The sequence below is a fragment of the Drosophila busckii genome, chromosome X, assembly GCF_011750605.1.
Source record: "Drosophila busckii strain San Diego stock center, stock number 13000-0081.31 chromosome X, ASM1175060v1, whole genome shotgun sequence".
Classification (NCBI taxonomy): domain Eukaryota; kingdom Metazoa; phylum Arthropoda; class Insecta; order Diptera; family Drosophilidae; genus Drosophila; species Drosophila busckii.
In genome coordinates, this window is record NC_046608.1 from 9,695,381 (window position 1) to 9,713,201 (window position 17,821).

Below are 17,821 nucleotides of genomic sequence, written 5' to 3' on the forward strand. Positions count from 1 at the left end.
AGTAACTGTAAAGTGAAAGAAAGTGAGAACTTAAAAAATGCCTTGTTCTGTTTTTTATCAAATGCTGCCCAAGTTGATCAAAAACTTAGAGAGCAGCAGCAGCAATTAATGCAACCCACTGTACTTTTTGCTAAAATGTTTGGGGCTCTCTGCCTTTTGCAATTATGCGCACAATTAGGTTTCGCCTTTTAAGGCAAATATGAATAGCTAAAATGTATACTAAGTATATTTATTGCTTAAAATATTTACAAATAAACTACAGAGACTTAATGGCTAGAAAAGCGATATGAAATTTAAAAGGCAGCTAGCAAAACAAAAAAATATTATTAATTTGAAAAAATAAAAAATATTAGATATTGAAAATTTAAATGCTTAAAAAATTCTTTAAACTGTTGCCTTAGCATAAGCTTAACATAATTTTAATTTTAAAGCCTAGACATTCAAATTAAAACAAATATTTGATTTATTTATAGCGAGTGTGTTTGCTTTAGCGAGTTACTACTGTATGCAAAGTATCGACTTGAAGTTCCCATTGTTGTACTTTGGGCATTAACTTTGTTCTTCATCTATTTCGTTTTTTTTGTTTTGTTGCCTTCTTATATTTTTTTTGCTTTTGTGTTGTGCATTTTCATTCGTTATGCACTCTTCAAAAAACTTTCAGCAGCAATTTTCATTCGTATTGAGCGCGCTCTCTCTCTCTCTCTCTCTCTCTCTGTGTCTGTTTCACTTTGTTAGCACTTTGCTATTTCCGTTGCTGTTTGCGCCGACGGCCAAAAGATTTTTGCCAATTTATTGTATTGCTGGTGTTTTAATCAATGAAATTATTGGACCATTATATATTGGTACGACCCCAATATTTACATATTTGTTCAAATTGAGTTATTCACTCAAGAGCTTCGAGAAATATTTATGAATAATTTCAGTGATTGATAATTCTATGGTAATTCTTTTAAAACCTATCTTAAAGTTAACTATATTTTTTACAAACTATTTTACTATTTTTACTGAACTTAACTTGTTATCGATAGCAATTGCTATTAGCGGCGGCAGCACTCAAATGTTTTAGCTGTCAACAAAATTCGAAATCATTGGACTGTTAATTCTTAATTTTGAGCAAGATTTTGTTGAATTTTTTCGGTAGCAAGCACAAGCTTGTAAATAAATACTATTTGAGAGGGTTTTAAGGCTAAGCTCACACACACAGATAGCGACAGATAGGACATATATTTGATGATAAATTGTTAGTTAGACGCTCGCTCAGGACGTAAATACCATAAGCAGCAACTGTAAATGGTGCAAATGGCATTTGACAGGAAGAGAGCGCAACCGAGAAGGAAGCCGAGCCAACTTCCTGAGCGAGCACAAAGCGGCGCAAAGTCCTAAAGACCCCAGACCGAGCAGCTTCACATGAGGCGCCGCGCCCAGTGGCAGTGGCCGGCCGCAAACAAATAAATAAACAAACAAACAAGCAGCACACACACATACAAACGTACAATCAACAGCGACGCAACTCCCATGAGCTGCTACGACTTGTCACCAGTAGGCGCACTAGGCACTAGGCACTGGAGTCACCCAGGCACTAGTCACCACGCACCAGTTGCCCAAGCGGCTTCATTTGCAGCTCCCCAAAGCTCAAGCGAGACAGAGCGTCGTACGTGACATAAATGAGCAGCCAGCACCAGCAAAGTTAGGCATTTTCTACAGGGTATTAGCCTCAACCCCCCCCTTACCCCCTTGGACTTGCAATGCATTGAGTGCCTGAGCTTGAAATTGTCACAGATTCTTGTTGATTTTCAGGCGTGAGCTCAATTTGAAAGACAGCCTCCGATTAGTTGTGTGGCAGTTGTTGTCAGCTCATAGCCCCAAGGGGCACTGTCAAGTTGCAAACAGCAAACAAAACACACACAGCAAAAAAAATGGAGAAGAAGAAGCAGCGCAAGAAGCTTCAGCACGAGTATTAATGAAAAAAGTGCCAGCAGAGAAAACAGAAAAAAGAAAGCAACAGAAGAAATTGTTACTTTGCCCAATTGTTATACTTTTGAAGTAAAAGCTGTTAGGCATATGGCTGCGACTACACTGCAAGAAAATAAGTAGCTTAACAGCAGAAAAATGCAGCGCAGCATTTCAAAATTAAAACCAAAATTAAGCATTAAAATTCATAACTATTTGAAAAATTGTAGCTATAATTTTAAAATACTGATCGACTGATTTGCAGCAGTATTTTAAATTAAATTTAAATAAAACTCTTACTTAACATAATTAACAATTTTTAAAAATAAAACGCTTCATAACTTATTTTTTTATTTTTCGAAGCTATATGTGAATTATTTAAAACATATAAAAAATGTTAACATCTGCAGTAGCATTTTAAATAAATAACAATTTTTAGCTATAATTCTACATAACTTTTAAATTATTTAAATGAAGCTATATTTGTATTATCTAAAATATATAAACACTTGCAGCAGTAGCTCAAATAAAATTAGAAGCAATTAATTTAAAAAAAAATTACGCTTAAAAATAATTGCAATTTTAATATAATTTTTAAATTAAAATTCATAAATTTGTTTGCGTTTTTTTAAAGCCTTGAACTAGAAAATTTTATTATAAATTTTAAAACTGTTTTTTTTTGTTTTTTGTCAAGTGCTTAAAGAGCGCGCGCCTCTCTACGCGCTACTCATGACAGCCGCCTCAACTTATGAACAAAATTTATCACTGACAGTGTTTGTTTTTCGTTGTTGTTGTTGAAGCGAATTTGCTCAGCTGGTTTCAAGTGGATTAAAGCTGGGGCATAAAAGACAAAAAGCAAATGGAATAAAAGCTTTCAAAAATCTGCTTGATGCCACGGCCTACCTTAACTAATTAGTTAGACTTTGCTGTTTCATTTATTTACGCACATTAATGTGCGCTCGTTACTCATTCGCTAATACACAACCTAACCCAACCACCCACCACCCACTCAAAACGCGTTCACGCAACAACTTTTGTGGCAGTAGTAGTAGTGATTGTTATTGTGTGGCATGTCAGGTGTCGAGCATGTTGAATATTCCCAGCTATATATATATATCTATATAGCAGCTGAGCTTGCTAAAATGGATTGCAACAAAGCTAAAAATAAAAACCAAACAGTAACAAAAAAAATTTATATATAAAATACCTCAATGGCAAGTCGATTCCCAATGCGATTGACAGAAAATGCTCAAAAATGTTTTTCAGCTCAATACGCTGCTGCTGCTCGTTCCTTCCTGCTGCTGCTGCTGCTTCTTCTTCCTTTTTTGGCATTTTTCAATTGCATAGTGTTGGGTGGTTGAGTGGGTGGCTGACTGGCTGGCTGGTCGATGATTACCAATGCATAGAGCTCTAGTGCAAGCTGTTTTGCACGCAACCCTGTCCCAGGGGCAGCAGCAAATCCAGTTCGAGTTGCAGGTAACGCAGCTACACAAAATCGAAACGAATTGAAGTGTGTAGCCCCAGCCCCTCAAAATAAAAAAAAGAGCTATGCGAATTGTTTGTAACAATGCATTGCTACATTGAATCAAATATGAAATCTACAGCAGACAGACAATAGTTTGTGTTGCATTGTCTGTTAACTGTCAAAGCGACTGATGTGGCAGCAACAGTGCAAAAGGCAACTGCATAACAAACAAAACAAAAACTAAATGTTATAAGTAGAAACGCTTGCTAGGTTTTAATGTATGAGAAGTTTAAATATAAACCAAAAATAAATAACAGCGAATTCTAATTTTTAATTCAAATGCAACATAAAAGCAAAAACATACATCAAATTTAATTAATTATTATTAAAAAATAGGAATAATGAAATAATTTATTTTACGTGCTACTTAAATATTTTTTATTTATTGACAAATTGCTTAAAAACAATTGCAATTTATATTTAGTTGATTAAGCATTAAAGTTATAATATAAACGACTAACATTTATTTTATATACTTTTCATTTATTTGTTTTCAAAATTTATTTTTATGAAAGCAACTTACATATATAAATACTTAGGCTAAAAAGAAAAATCAAAGTAAATTATTATTTTTGATAAAAATAATTAATTATATTAAGCAATTATCAAATTACAAATAAATGCATTGCAATTTATAATCAAAAAAAAAATTATAAAAATTGTGAGCAACTTTTGTGCTATCGAATTCAATTGAAGATTAGTAGCTGAGCTGACTGAACTTTAGCTAATAACTGCTATACCCTAAGGCTTGAGATAATTTCCCCTGCAGCATGTGCATTGCATAAATATCGTTCCAACTGAACTCCATCAATAATTTAGTGCCACACAAAGCAAAGTGTGTGCTGTTTGTTTCAGTCTTGTTATGTGGCAAGCAGCAGCAGCAGCAGCAAAGAAAGATAGCAAAAGAGTAAGAGCAAAAAATAAATATGAAATGCGCTGATATTGTGCAAATAAATGGCTGCATATACATCTGGCTCTGCTATGCGTGTGTGTGTGTGTGTGTGTACCTGACAATAAGTATTAACCCCAAGCTGGTATACAAACCCCCCTCCCCCACTTATGCCCCTTGGGCACAACGCGCTTGCAATAATTCCTGCACTAGAGCAAGCGACTTCAGCTAAGCGTACTAAAGTGGGGAGCAGGTTACGCCCCCCCCACACACACACACCCACACAGAGCAAGAAGTAAGCTTTTAATTTGCTCAAGCTCTCAGCTGAGCTGATACCCTAAGCCACGTTCATATGTCGCCGCTTTGCTTGGCTTGGCCAACTAGTTGCTTTGCTATTTTGCAGAGTATCGCAAACGATTGCCAAGCTGCGTTGCATTTTGCGTGCAATTCGATTTTGCAATGGATTTAACTTCAGCTTTACAAATAGATTCATTCTTCTTCTTCTATAGCTTGTTGTTGTTGTTGTTTGCCATTCATGTTCATGTTCATGTTTATATCGACGTTGTCGTTATTGGGTTATCCCCACTATTCGTTTATTCGTTTATGTGTGTCTGCTGTCTTTAGAGCTGCAGCATTTTTATTGCTGCTGAGCTTTGCTCTCGCTCTCTCGGTTGCTTTGCTTGCAGCAGTTACATTTCATTTTCAGTTTGCTGCTTTCATTTATTTATACACAAGTAAAACAAAAGCTGTGTCTGTGTGTGTGCATTGACATTTATTTGTTTATGCTGTGCTGTTGTTTAGAAATTTATCGATAATTTGTCAACATGAATTAATGCCCCAGCGAATTGCACAACTGCATGCGTGACATAAGCTGCATGCTATGCCAGCAGTTAATTGCGCATTTGTAATTGATGACAGTGTGTTAATGCTATCGTTATCGATTTACAAGCTACGCACTAAGCCCAAGCAATTGAAAAAGCGCCATCAGCGGCTTACAATAAAATTTCAACATAATTTATTGCCACACAAATACATATACACTTATATATATAGTGCGGTTGTGCTATCGACAAATTGCCTGAGCTTAAGCACACTTAAACTTCAAGATGCATTATCAAGCGTTGATCTCGGCAATCACTTAATCCCCAACAGCGCCTACGATTTGACAAATAATACGCGCAAGCCAAACTTTTCAATCTCCTCTCTCGCTCTGACTCGCAAATAATGTGCAAAGCGTTAAATCGAATATAAAGTTTATGGCAATGTCTGAGAGCTGCTGCGAGCCCCTGACACAATGAAAATAAAAACGTAAAATCATTTTTGAAATCATTCAAATGCAAGCTAGCAAACACAACGAATATATAGAGACAAAAGCATAGCAAAAACAACAGAAAAAAGTAGGCAGCAAATAGAGTGAAATGCAAAAAAAAAAGACTAAACCAAAATAAAATAAAACGCAACTTATCAAAAAAAAAAAGAAACGAACTTTTGCGGCCAAAATGAAATTCCCCAAATGCCAAACACTTTTGTGTGCAAATGGCAACGCTGGCGTAGGTGTGAATGTGTGTGTGTGTGTGTGCGTTGGTGTAGGTGTGAGTTTGGCGCCTGGGTATATAAATCTAAATGAGCTTAGTATGTGTAACGGTACTCGCAAAAAGCGAACAAAAATACAAAAAAAAAGCGCAAAGATTTATTATTTGATTGTGCTCGGTAGTTCGGCATTCAAGTATTCAAACATTCAGCATGTGAGTGGGAGCGAGAGCGAGCGTGAGAGTGAGAGCGCTGCAACAAATGCCATTTTGGATTTTATGAATTTTTATTTTCGTTTGGCTTATGCGTTTTTTTGCTGCTGCTTTCGAAAAACCATAAAACATTTAAAATACTCACGCGGCAAGGTAAAAAGCAGCCAACCCAACCAGCCACCCACCCACCCACTGCTCAGCCCACTCTAAGCCACTTAGCTAACAAATTCCGTGTGATTTTGTTCGGCGCATTGCATTTTTTATGATTACAAAGCGGCAACAATAATTTATGCCATGCAAAAAGTTAAATTTACGCTTAGACTTAAGCAACACTTACTAAGCATGCTTAGTATATGTATTAAAATAATGTTTTTTCTTTGTATTTGCAGCCCAACATGTTGTACATGCCGCACGGGTAAGTCGTTGGACAGACACATTTACACAACTATAATAATATAACTGTGTGTGTGTGTGGGCTGGGGTGTCTATTGTTATTATTGTTAGGGCTTTTGTTGCTTACGCTCTATTTAAAGCTTTTGAATGGCTCAAAGCACTCGTTAATCGAGCATTTGGCATTATGTGTGCTGCTTGGGCCCATTGTACCTTCTTTTATTGTAATTGTTGTTGTTGTTGTCTCGACCACATGTGAGGCAAGCATTAGAGACAACAACAACAGCAAGTCGAACTCAATGCACAGAAAATTGAAATTGTGCTGTAAAAATTGCCCACGCTACGCGTTTATGTTAAGCAATGGCAATTTTAATGGCAAAAATGTGTTTGAAATCAAAACAAGCAAATGGACGGACGGACGGACGGACGGACAGCAAGTGCTTGTGCCAAATGCATTAATCAAGTGCAACAGAGACAGCAACAGAGACTAGTGCACAGTGCATTTAACACACACATAGACAAACATATAGTAGAGATGGAGTCATATCAAATGCAAGCATCGATGTTTGTCAAATATCGAAAAACGTTGCTGCTTTCATTATAATTTTTATCATTTGGGGTAGCTTAGAATTTAGCAAAATTTTTATAAATGTATATGAGCATTACCTAGACTTAATATTGTAAGAAATATTGTAGATATTTTCATAAAACACTGAAATGAATTTTTTGCAATATTTTATTTGGCATTATTTACTTTTACTTTATTGCTGCTTATTAATTCTTGTATAGTTTAAAAACTAAAGTCTATAGCATTATCTGTAATTACTTTACAATCAAAACGTTAAGCCAGCTCAAAAACGTATTCAAAATAATTTTAAAAAATGGCTAAAATAACAATTTTTAAGTTTGAAGTAAAAATTCTTACATATTGGCTGCTGCTTATTGTTTATAAACAATCAAAACGTTAAGCCAGCTCAAAAACGTATTCAAAATAATTTAAAAAAATGCCTAAAATAACAATTTTTAAATTAGCAGTAAAAAATTGTCTGCTGCTTATTATTTATAAACAAAAACTAGCAAACTTATTTTTGCTAGCGTTGCTAATTTCATAGCAACGCGTTTTTCTTTGCTGTTTTTCTTAGTTTTGAAACATCGTAAACATCGATGATGTTGCTCCAGCTCTAACAGCAGAGCAGGCGGGCTGGGCTGGGCTGGCTGGCTGGGCTGGTTGGCTGTCTGGCAGTTATTGGCATTGCTAATGAGCAGCATGCATCTTCGCTCTAGCGCTAACTCGCTCGCACTCACATAATTCTGAGAGCTTGTTGCCTCCAGCAGTGGCTTTGGCTGCAGTTATGCTTGACGCGCTCTCTTGACGCCACTTTGCATGCAAATTGCGCACGATTTGCATACTTTTCGCATGCACTGTATGCTTCCACTCTAACTAACGTTCGTGCTCTCTCTCTCTCTCTGTCTGACGCTGTCGCTCTGTTGAACTATTTGTGAAATTTGATAAACAAACATTCAAACAAAAGACTTGCATTCAGGCAATTCGCATTATTGATATTTATGCATAAGCAATGCAAAGAAATTTGCATTTATTGACTTTAAATATTAGTCAGTCAGCCATGCCCATTAGATTGGCTTGCTTGAAGCTTTGTGTGCATATCTTATGCATAGCTAAACAAAGCTCTACGGCTTGTGTGTTGCAAATATTTACTTTGCTCATAGTTGAGTTTTTGCAAACTGAATTCAAATAGTTGCAGCTTAATAAGCGTAAGTGAAGTTTATAAACTGTTGCCTACTTTGCAGCTGAGCGCATGTAACTCATGTGGCAAAACTGAATGTGGGGCATGCTGTCAGTGGTCAATGGCTGCCGCTCTAATTGCTTAAGCGCTGTCAACGTCAATCCATGCCACAAAGCCAAAAACTTGACCGTCGACGTCGCTGCAAAACGTTGAAGCACTCACTTGACGGCATTTCGATTTATGTGCTGCGTGTTGCAACAAGATTTACGTGATGAAATCGAAAGTGCAGCAAGCTTCAATTTCTAGTCTATTTAATTGCACCTCAGCTTGCACTCATTGAGAGTTGTGTAGGCCACACAGGCTAAACTCATATATTTTGCGCTGTCAAAGGAGTTGACAACAACAATGAACAAAACAAAATACAAACAGACTTTATAGCAGTTCCAGCTGCTGTGGCAGTTGCAGCTTTGTTTGATTTTGGTTTTGACTTTTTTTGTTTTGTAGAGCTGCAGGCCACGATGCTCGGCAAATGAACTTTTACAAACAGGCTCACTCACTAGCTCTCAAACTGTTTTCTAACTTGCCACGTCCCGCCGCCGCGCGGCCTGTGGCGAACTTAAGTACAGCAACAGAAACTTTACGCGTTACATAGCAAAATGTAGCAAAAGGGTCTTCTAAGTTACATAGCTCATCAACTATAATTAGGCGCAACAGCTGCTTCTTTGTAGCCTTGACTGTTTGTTTTTTTTTTTTTTTTGTGACTGTATGAGCGCCTAGAACTCAGCAGCCATTGCAGCTAGACTAACCAAACTTGCTAGGCAGTTGCGTCTATATGCTAAGAACATCTAGTGTAGCTTAGAATTGTTTTTTTGACTGTATGAGCGCCATTGCAGCTGGACTAACTAAACTTGCAAGGCAGTTGCGTCTTAGTAGCTTAGCTTAGTAGCTTAGCTTAGAATTTGGTTAACTGGCGCAACTTGCTGCGCGCAACTAAGAAAAACTGCAGCAGACGCAGCTTTGTAGCTAACTTGCTGAATTTTTTTTACCGGGTCTTGCATTGTCGACTGCGCTCAGTTGCCGCATTTTTTTTTCGCTGTAGTGCCTGCCACATTTGCTATACTCGACAAAAAGTTGCCGCACTCATTTCATATTGTTTTGCGTGCTGTGCTCTGCGCTCTTTTATATTTTATAACATTGTATATAGTTTGTTTATATATTTTAGCAGCTGCTCATTTACTCAAACATGTAACCAAAGCATTTTGTCAAGTTGAGTAAATAACAAACAAATAGCTGCTGCTCAACAAAGCGAGTTGCATGCAACTTAGATCTGTAGCGAAATTTTCTGATTTTTTGTATGAAAACTTTGTGCAAGAATTTTTCGCCAAACAATATGTAAGCAAAATAAGTTTGCAAAGTCTTTGCCCAATGCCCAATGCTTATTTACACTGTGCAAATAATAATGCAAAATAAATAAATAAGCTGTTTAACGATTGAGAGAGATAGAAGCGAGTCAAAGCATTTCATTTTTAATAACTAGACATTTTTGAAATTAATTATTGCTGATATTAAATTGTCTTAAAGCTGTGCACAAAGCAACTGCCATTGTGATCTATCATTAATGTTGGTTGGCATCCAGTTAGTTGCCGCAGGCTATAAAATCAGACAGAGCAACAGCAGCAAGGACGACAATGTTATCCTTGGCAGCTGTTTTAATCGAAAAATCCTATCAAATAAAATTAAAAATTTCCAACGAAACGCCCAAGCAGCAGTCAAATGTGACCCAACAACAACAACAACAAATGAGAATGAAAAAAAAAATAACGTAATCGACTAACCAACTCGCCCACACAATCAAACTTTGCCACACACACACACACAAAATAAATTAAAACTAACAGCAACAAAAAAAAAAAAATAGAAAAAAGTTTGTTAAAGAACTGAACACGCAACAGGATGCTTAGCCACGTTCCACAAAATGCTGACGACTGACACTTGAGCCAGGCCATGCTAGAGCAACAATATTGCGGCTTACGCTGCGTATACGCAATAAAAACGCTATAACCAAAGGTATGGCTGCTGGTCAATGCACTGCGCATAGCCGAGCACAAAAACCACAAAAACCAAAGTCTGCGGTGGCTGCAAAACTCTTGTCTAAGCCCTCAAAATCATTTTGATGAAAAGTCAAACACACAATGAGAAACAAGAAGAAGAACAAAAAAAAGAAAATGGGAAAATTGAGCGTCAAGGCTTTTTGGCGCCAGGCAGGCAAATTGCTCTAACTAGCAGCAGTTAAGCCACGGCCCCGTAGCTGCTACACATAGTTGTTAAGTCTAAGCAGCCCCCAGTTGCCAGAACCCTTTGCCAATTTCTTTGCTTGCTACTTTTCTTTTTTTTTTTTGTGTGTGCAAATCTCGAGACAATAATTTTTATGGCATAAAATTTTAGTTGTACATTTTATAGTGTATGCTGCTGCTGCTTTTTTTATGCGCTGTCTACTTGGCTGGCTTTGTTGCCGCCTCAAATTGCAGAGTTCCTGCCTGTGAACTGTGAGGCTTGGGCTTGGGCGTGGGCTTGGGGGTAGGGGCTGTGCCACATGTAAGACAAAAGTAAATTGCCATTTTGCTAAGCACTTCTTTTTTACAGCTGCTCTGGGTGGCTTTGGCGACACAAGCCTACAGCAAGGCACTATATATACATATATATATGCTATATGGCTGAGCATATAGTTTAACTTGAGCTCTTGTTGTAGACAGCGCTGTCGCGTCTAGACGGCGCTGCTTGCAACACAATAACGTAGCAGCAACTTAAGGCACAAGCTGAACGAACTAGCTTATGCTCTATTAATTGCCAGCTCGCTATATTTTCAGTAGATAACTTAAAGTGGTAAACAATTGGCATAGCTTTGAATTCTTTATGTCATAGAAGTTTAAAAAATTCTGCCAATTGTAATCTCATTAGTTTGCTTATAGCATTTAGCTTTTGTCTTGCAGCTGGTTGCAAAATTTATGCATTCTAGCAAATATATATTGCTATTTTTTTATTAATTTAGCTCGTTATATTTTATATAATTTTTATAAATTCTAACGCTTTACTTTTGCAAGCAATCGATCTGCAGCGAACTGCTGCTATCGATAGCATAGCCAGACTAATCGATACATCAAAAAATCATTAAATTGCAGCCCTAAAGTTTTAACTTGCCACTTGCAAGTTGCAAGTTCGTTGTTGTTGCAGCCTGCCAAAGTTTCGTGCCACGTGACAAGGCGCCACACTTTGTGGCAGCAGCAAGTGACAGGCAAATGGCGGCAATGTAAGCAAACCTATACTTAGTTAGTGGCTTGTTATTTGGTCTGGCTTAAGTCACCTTAAGCCACGCCCCTCGCTCTGTGCCGGCGTTAAATGCTGTCTTAATTTCGCGCTAAAGACTTGCAAAGGCGAACAAGACAAGCGACAAGCGACAGAGCGAGAGCGCGAGAGCGACAAGCGAACAAGACAATTTCAATTGAATTGCTTATTGGCGACAAGTTGCAAGCGCAATTAATGCAGCAGCAATGGAAGCTATAAAATTCGCAGCTTTAACTCTAGTTTAAAGTTTGTAGCTCAAGTGGCTTTAATTTAATTTCGCACAAATTGCTGAGCGACTTTGTCTTATCGGATGCAAAGCTCATTTGCTAATGAAAATGGCCAAACACTTTCGCTGCTGCTGCTGCTGCTGCTGCTAACGAAATGCGGAAATTAACAGATGTGTTGATAAAAAACGCAGCTTGTGACCCACTTGCAGGTAAGAAAATGCAGCCCCACAATAAATTAGCAAAGCTGAAAAATAATTAAATTGCCAATTTGCAGAGCAAATTGTTGCAGCCAATTAAATGAAGTTAATGTTGAGCACTAATACACATGCGTGTGTGTGTGTGTGCGGCTTACATGCGTGTGAGCAAAATTATCATATGCTGATGTATTTATCATTTTTTCGTTTCATTTCATTTTTCTTTTTTTTTTTTTTTTTTGAGGCATGCCACATAATATTCAAGCACTTAATGAGCGACATGCTGCTAGGTCGTGTGGTCTGGGGCTGGGGCTGGTGTAAGATATGTTGATATTGACACGCATACGCATATAAAAGTGGCCACTGGCACGAATCATTAATAAATAAAATTCATACGCCGTGTTGGTCGCCGCTACTTAACTGCGGTCTCATATCAGCGTCAGCTACAGCCAGACTGGGCTTTAGGTAGTTTACTGTGTGTTTGTGGCATACAAAATTATGCTGTCCATAATGATTGATGAACTTTTTGTGACACAAAGACAGTTACACATACATACGTATATAGTGTAGTAACATATACAGTAGAGAGTACAGTAAATACATGCACATAATGCACATCAAAGCTGTGGCACGTGCATAATTGGCCAAAGCGTTCAATTCAGTTTCAGTTTGTTTGCTTTGCTCTCCGGGCAGGCCTCAGACCCCAAGCCCAACATACTTTATACACTGGGACAAAAGCATATTTGCAAACTCTTTGTTATAGTAAATTTGCTATAATTAGTTGTTAGTTACTTTTGTAGCATTACCTATTTTGCCTTTAAGTCTTTCATATACTTATGTATATTTAAAATCCAAATAAGTATGCTTTAAAATTGGTTTAACTTCAAGTATACTTTCATAAGTATGTAATTATTTTATATTAATTACATAAATAGTTTTAAATCAATTTTTTTATATTTAACTCATTTAATTTAATGAAGCTATATACTTATATATCTAAACTTATGTTTAAACTCAAATAAGTATGCTTTAAAATTCGTTTAACTTCAAGTAATATATATTTATATATTCATATTGATTACACAAATATTTTAAATTAATTTTCTTATATTCATCCAATTTAATTCAATTACATTTTTCTGTCTGTATTTTTATTAGTATTTTTTAGCATTATTTATTTTTGTTAATATTATTTTTTTATGCTTTTTATTTATGCTTGTATTTATTGTAAATGTTATGCATAATATATTCATGTTCATGTTCATGTTACAGCGTCTGCCACACACACACACACACAGACATACATGACGTATGCGCAATATTAAGTATACGCCATAAAGTGGCAGCGGCAGCGCAAAAGCCAAACCAAATTAAACTGTATTACAAAAAAAAAAGGCCACAGCCTGCCAAACAGTGCACAAAATTGCCAACGCAATTGCGTGTAACAATCAACAGCCAAGAGGGGCTAGGGGGGGCGTGGCAGTGGCATACACATGTGGTCAGTAGTAAATGCATCATCATAAATATGAGGCAAAGGCGCTGCCGCCGAAATGATGAGCCCGTTGACACGTTAAGCACTCGACAAAGTGCGTGGCATGTTGCAAGAGTCGAGGCGAGACGCAACGCCTGTGTGTGTGTGCGTGTGTGTGCGTAACGGTTAAACGTTATATGAGAAACATTTTTTGGGGTAATGATAGGTTTATGCTGCTGGGACCTGCTCGCTCTCGCTCACTCTCTGCTGCTGTCTTACTCTTTTATGCACACACACACACACACACACACACACTTTGCCCATCAATCAATCAATTTAAGAGCGTTGAGTGCGCTGAGAGCTTTGCCAGCCGCAATTGAAGTGGCAAGCATTTTCTCATATATTATGCAGCTGCTGCTGCTGCTGCTTTTGCTTTTAATAGATTATTATGGACAGGCTCTAAAATTAAAAGCTGTCGCAATGCATGCGCATCAAGTTTTTAACAAGTTTAACGCCCAAACATATTGCCAAGCTATTAACAGTAGCCGCAGCAGCAGCAGCTAAAGCTAAAGCGTTAACTTTCTCGAGTGTCCAATGCCAATCAAGTCGAACCACGTGCTGCAAGTTAAAAGTTCGCTGCAATCGCTGCTGCTGCTGCTTCTTCAACCTTTGTGTGTGCTAGCCTGGGTGTCTAGACAAGCGCCAAATTAAATTCAAAGTTTGTTCGTAACCCAATCTCATCATCATGAACAGCAGCAGCAGCAGCAGCAGCAAGTTGAGCTACGCCTTAACTCAAATGAAATTTGCTGCAAAATAAGTTGCTAGCCAAACAAACCGCCAACATGGTGTTTAGCCCCCCACACCAAACAGCCACGCCCACTTACAGTGCACTGACCAACAGCCAAAGCAGAATTTTTGGTGCTGGCGCAAAAGTTTTGTCTGGCAGCGGCGCCAACGTCGCCTGTTGCAAGCGTCTTTGCATTGTTTTTTTTTTTTTTGCGCTGTTCCTTTCTATTTTTTTCTCTCACTTTGATTACTTTCGGCTTGGCACACATGCAACGCCGTGTGGCAGTGGCACAAATTGAATCGTGCATGCAACATGAAGCAGTTTGTAAGATACGCTGCCATTTGTGGCAACATCAGCTGCGAGTGTGTTTAGCTTATCGATAACAGCAGCAGCAGCAGCTGCTAGTTGTTGCTTATCGATAACAAACAGCTATTAATTTGTGTAGTTTTTAACAAGATGCGACAAGCTGATATTTATCGATAACACTCAATTTTTACTTAAGGTTACACTACTTGTAAAATTTTATATATATATTTTACATATATATGTATATCAGCTCTAACAAATCGATATCAAACAGCAAGCGACAATTTTTATTCAAGCCAAGCTGTGATCATAACAGTTTATCGATAACAGCCATCTAACTATGTATATCACTCAGCAAGCAACGATTTATATCTGATCAGCTGCTCACAACAGTTTATCGATAACACTACTGATTTATGTTTTGCTTCTACTTTGCTGCATTAAAATTGAATTTTGTCGAGAGCTCTTGAAATACTGGACAACACTTGCAACTTATGCTGCAGTAAGTTTGGCTCAAGCCAACAAAGAAAAAAATGGCAACATGACCTTTGGCAGCAGTTTGCATGTAAATAGAAAGGGGCAGAGAGAAAAAAAGAGAAAAGCTTGAGTTCAATTGAAATTCAGAGTAGCAGCAGCAGCAGCAGCAGCTTCAACTGTTGACAACAACATTGGAGAGTAAATGCAAGAAATTGAATATTTGATTAGAGAAAGCGAGAGCGAGAGCGAGAGCGAGTGAGAGCCGTTGCTGGATAAACAAAAATGGGACTTGGAACGTTGCTTGCGCTTGAGCTTGAGCTTGTGCTTGGGCTGTGTGCCATTGCAATGGCATTGTCAGCTGTGGCAAATTGCATGCAACACATGCGCGGCATGAGTCAAGGGGCAAGATTGTCAAAACATAGTGCTTGCCACTCTGTGCGGCCATGTGGCATGTGGCAGCGACCAATAGCTGTGTTGCAACATGATGCGGCAATAATTGGAATTGCAAAGTGCCGCACACACACACGTTGCATGCAACAAAGATGAAGACGCTTGACAATGGCAATGCCACATCTAATGCGTTGCGCTACCGATTTTGACTGTCAGATTGTGCCACACACACACACACATAAGACAAACAAACAGCGCAGCGTATGCCACCTGGCAGTTGCCACGCCATGTGGCAGGCTTGTTTGCCTTGTGCAGTACACGGCTCTTGCATTATTATTAAATATCTGCTACGCAGTCGGTTCAAATATTAAATTTACATTATAATTCCAATGGCGATTTATTTATTTATAATTGTGTTATTTATAGACGCGCTTAAGCTGCTTACGTCTGCGGAAATTCAAGACCACTGCCCAGTCCGCCCACTCTGTAAAAAAGTGTGCACAGCAGTCTCTTAATCTCTGCATAAAACAAAAAATAATTTCAATTAGCAAGTCCATTGAAATCAATTCAAATAAGCTAAAAATTCCTTTTTTTTTAATTAAAATAAGCTAAAAATTCTTTTTAATTATTTCCGCAATTAATATAAGCAATGATTTGCTACTATTTTTATAATCTTAGCAATTATTTTCATTTTTTAGTTATTTCCAAAGTAAATATAATTTAAACAAGGCAACAAATTCGAAACTTTCTTATACTTAGCACAGATCTCTTTATGATCTCTGTAGATTAAACTCTGCTGAATTTTAAAACAATTTATTTATAATTGTTATAGCTAAACTAAACATTAGCAGCAATAATATGCAAACATATAGTTTAAATATTTATATAGCAGCGTCGCCTGCTGTCGGCTGTGCTCGCATTGCGTATGCCCAACGCATGTTTGTTTTCAAGCCTTTTTTTTTCAATATTTTTTTTTTTTTATTTCGCATGCCTTTTTCTTTTGTTGACCAAAGCAAAAACTCAGCGAACCTTTGAACAATTTGAAAACAATTTGCAAAATAGGCTTTTAGCTTACATTTCTTCACAAATGAAAATGCTCAGTGCTTCACTTTTGTTTGCATTATTTTGATGATTTTTATTATAAGTATATACATATATATTTCTGGGCTAGCTCTGCTAATGTTATTTTTTGTCTGCTGCTTGTGGTTCTAACAATAACCATATTCTACGCATTGTTAAATACAAAAAAAAAAGAAGAGAAATGCTTGTTGTTGCTGTGACACAAAGTGCGCTTCATTTGGCAACAAATTGTTGCAAACAACGACAACAACAACGGAAAAAATGTAAAGTTGTTGCTTTTGTTGTTGCAGTTTTTTGACGGTTCAACAACTTTTGACACAAAGTGTGGGCGAGCGAGCGAGACGCTTAAAAAGCAATTGCCAATTGGCATACAATAAAAAGTAAAATGTGTACAAAAAAATGTAAAATTGTATTCAAATACTACAAAAAAAAAAAATACATAAAGGGAGCAAAAGAAATGAAGGCACAAATGGTCGGTTGGTTGGTTGGTTGGTCGGTTGGTAAAATAAAAGCAAAACCAAAGCAATTAAATTTGTTCAAATCGATTTAAGCTGACAATAGACCAGTGTGATCGCTGTGTGGGTGGCTGCTTGGGTGACTGGGTGGCAATTACAACCGCAAATGGCTATAAAATGACAAAGACTAAAACTTTAGCAGCTGCACAACTGTGTGGGCGCTGTGTGGGCGTGGCAATTAGTTGCACACAAATGTTAACATTAGGCCAAACAAATTGCGAGCAAACCAAATGTTTAGCAGTCAATAAATTTGCTGCAATTCTCGCAACTGGCTTTAAGTACAATGTACAAAGCGTTTTCTTAAATTGCGTTCAAATTGCTGCCACGCCCCGCTCCGCCCCGCGCGCCACTGTAAACAATGCGCTGTAAAGAACATAAAATAAAATATAAAAAAATGTCGGGACAACAAATTCCCATTGAGCAAATATTTAACAAAGCGCAAAATGGCAGCAATTTTTATTTTATTCTCTGCTTGCCGCTGCTTTATTTGCATATTTAATTTGTTTTGTGGTTTATTTTATGCAACAATTTTTTTTCTTCTTGCTACACAAAGTGTAGCAGGCAAACAAGATAGATAGATAGATAGATAGAGAGTAGAGCGCATAATTGCAATAATTATGCGCCAAAGCTCAGACTTAGATACGAGCAATTAGCAGCTACTATAAATAAAACGTTGCATTTGTTATTAAATTTGCGAACTTGTTAGCGCTCAACAAAAGACAGACCCCAGCAGCTATTGTTTAATTAAAAAGCCCCCAAAAGAAAAGAACAGACCATACAAAGCATATCCC

The 17,821-nt window shown here is 37.5% G+C and overlaps 1 protein-coding gene across 1 annotated transcript in view; it reads left to right on the forward strand.

The window, feature by feature from the left end:
* LOC108606283 overlaps positions 1-17,821 on the forward strand; it is a 154,582-nt gene that overhangs the window by 131,274 nt on the left and 5,487 nt on the right. The window contains exon 4 of the mRNA XM_017996263.2: positions 6,496-6,521. The gene's annotated coding sequence lies outside the window, so the exon portion shown is untranslated. The remainder of the gene's footprint in view (positions 1-6,495; positions 6,522-17,821) is intronic.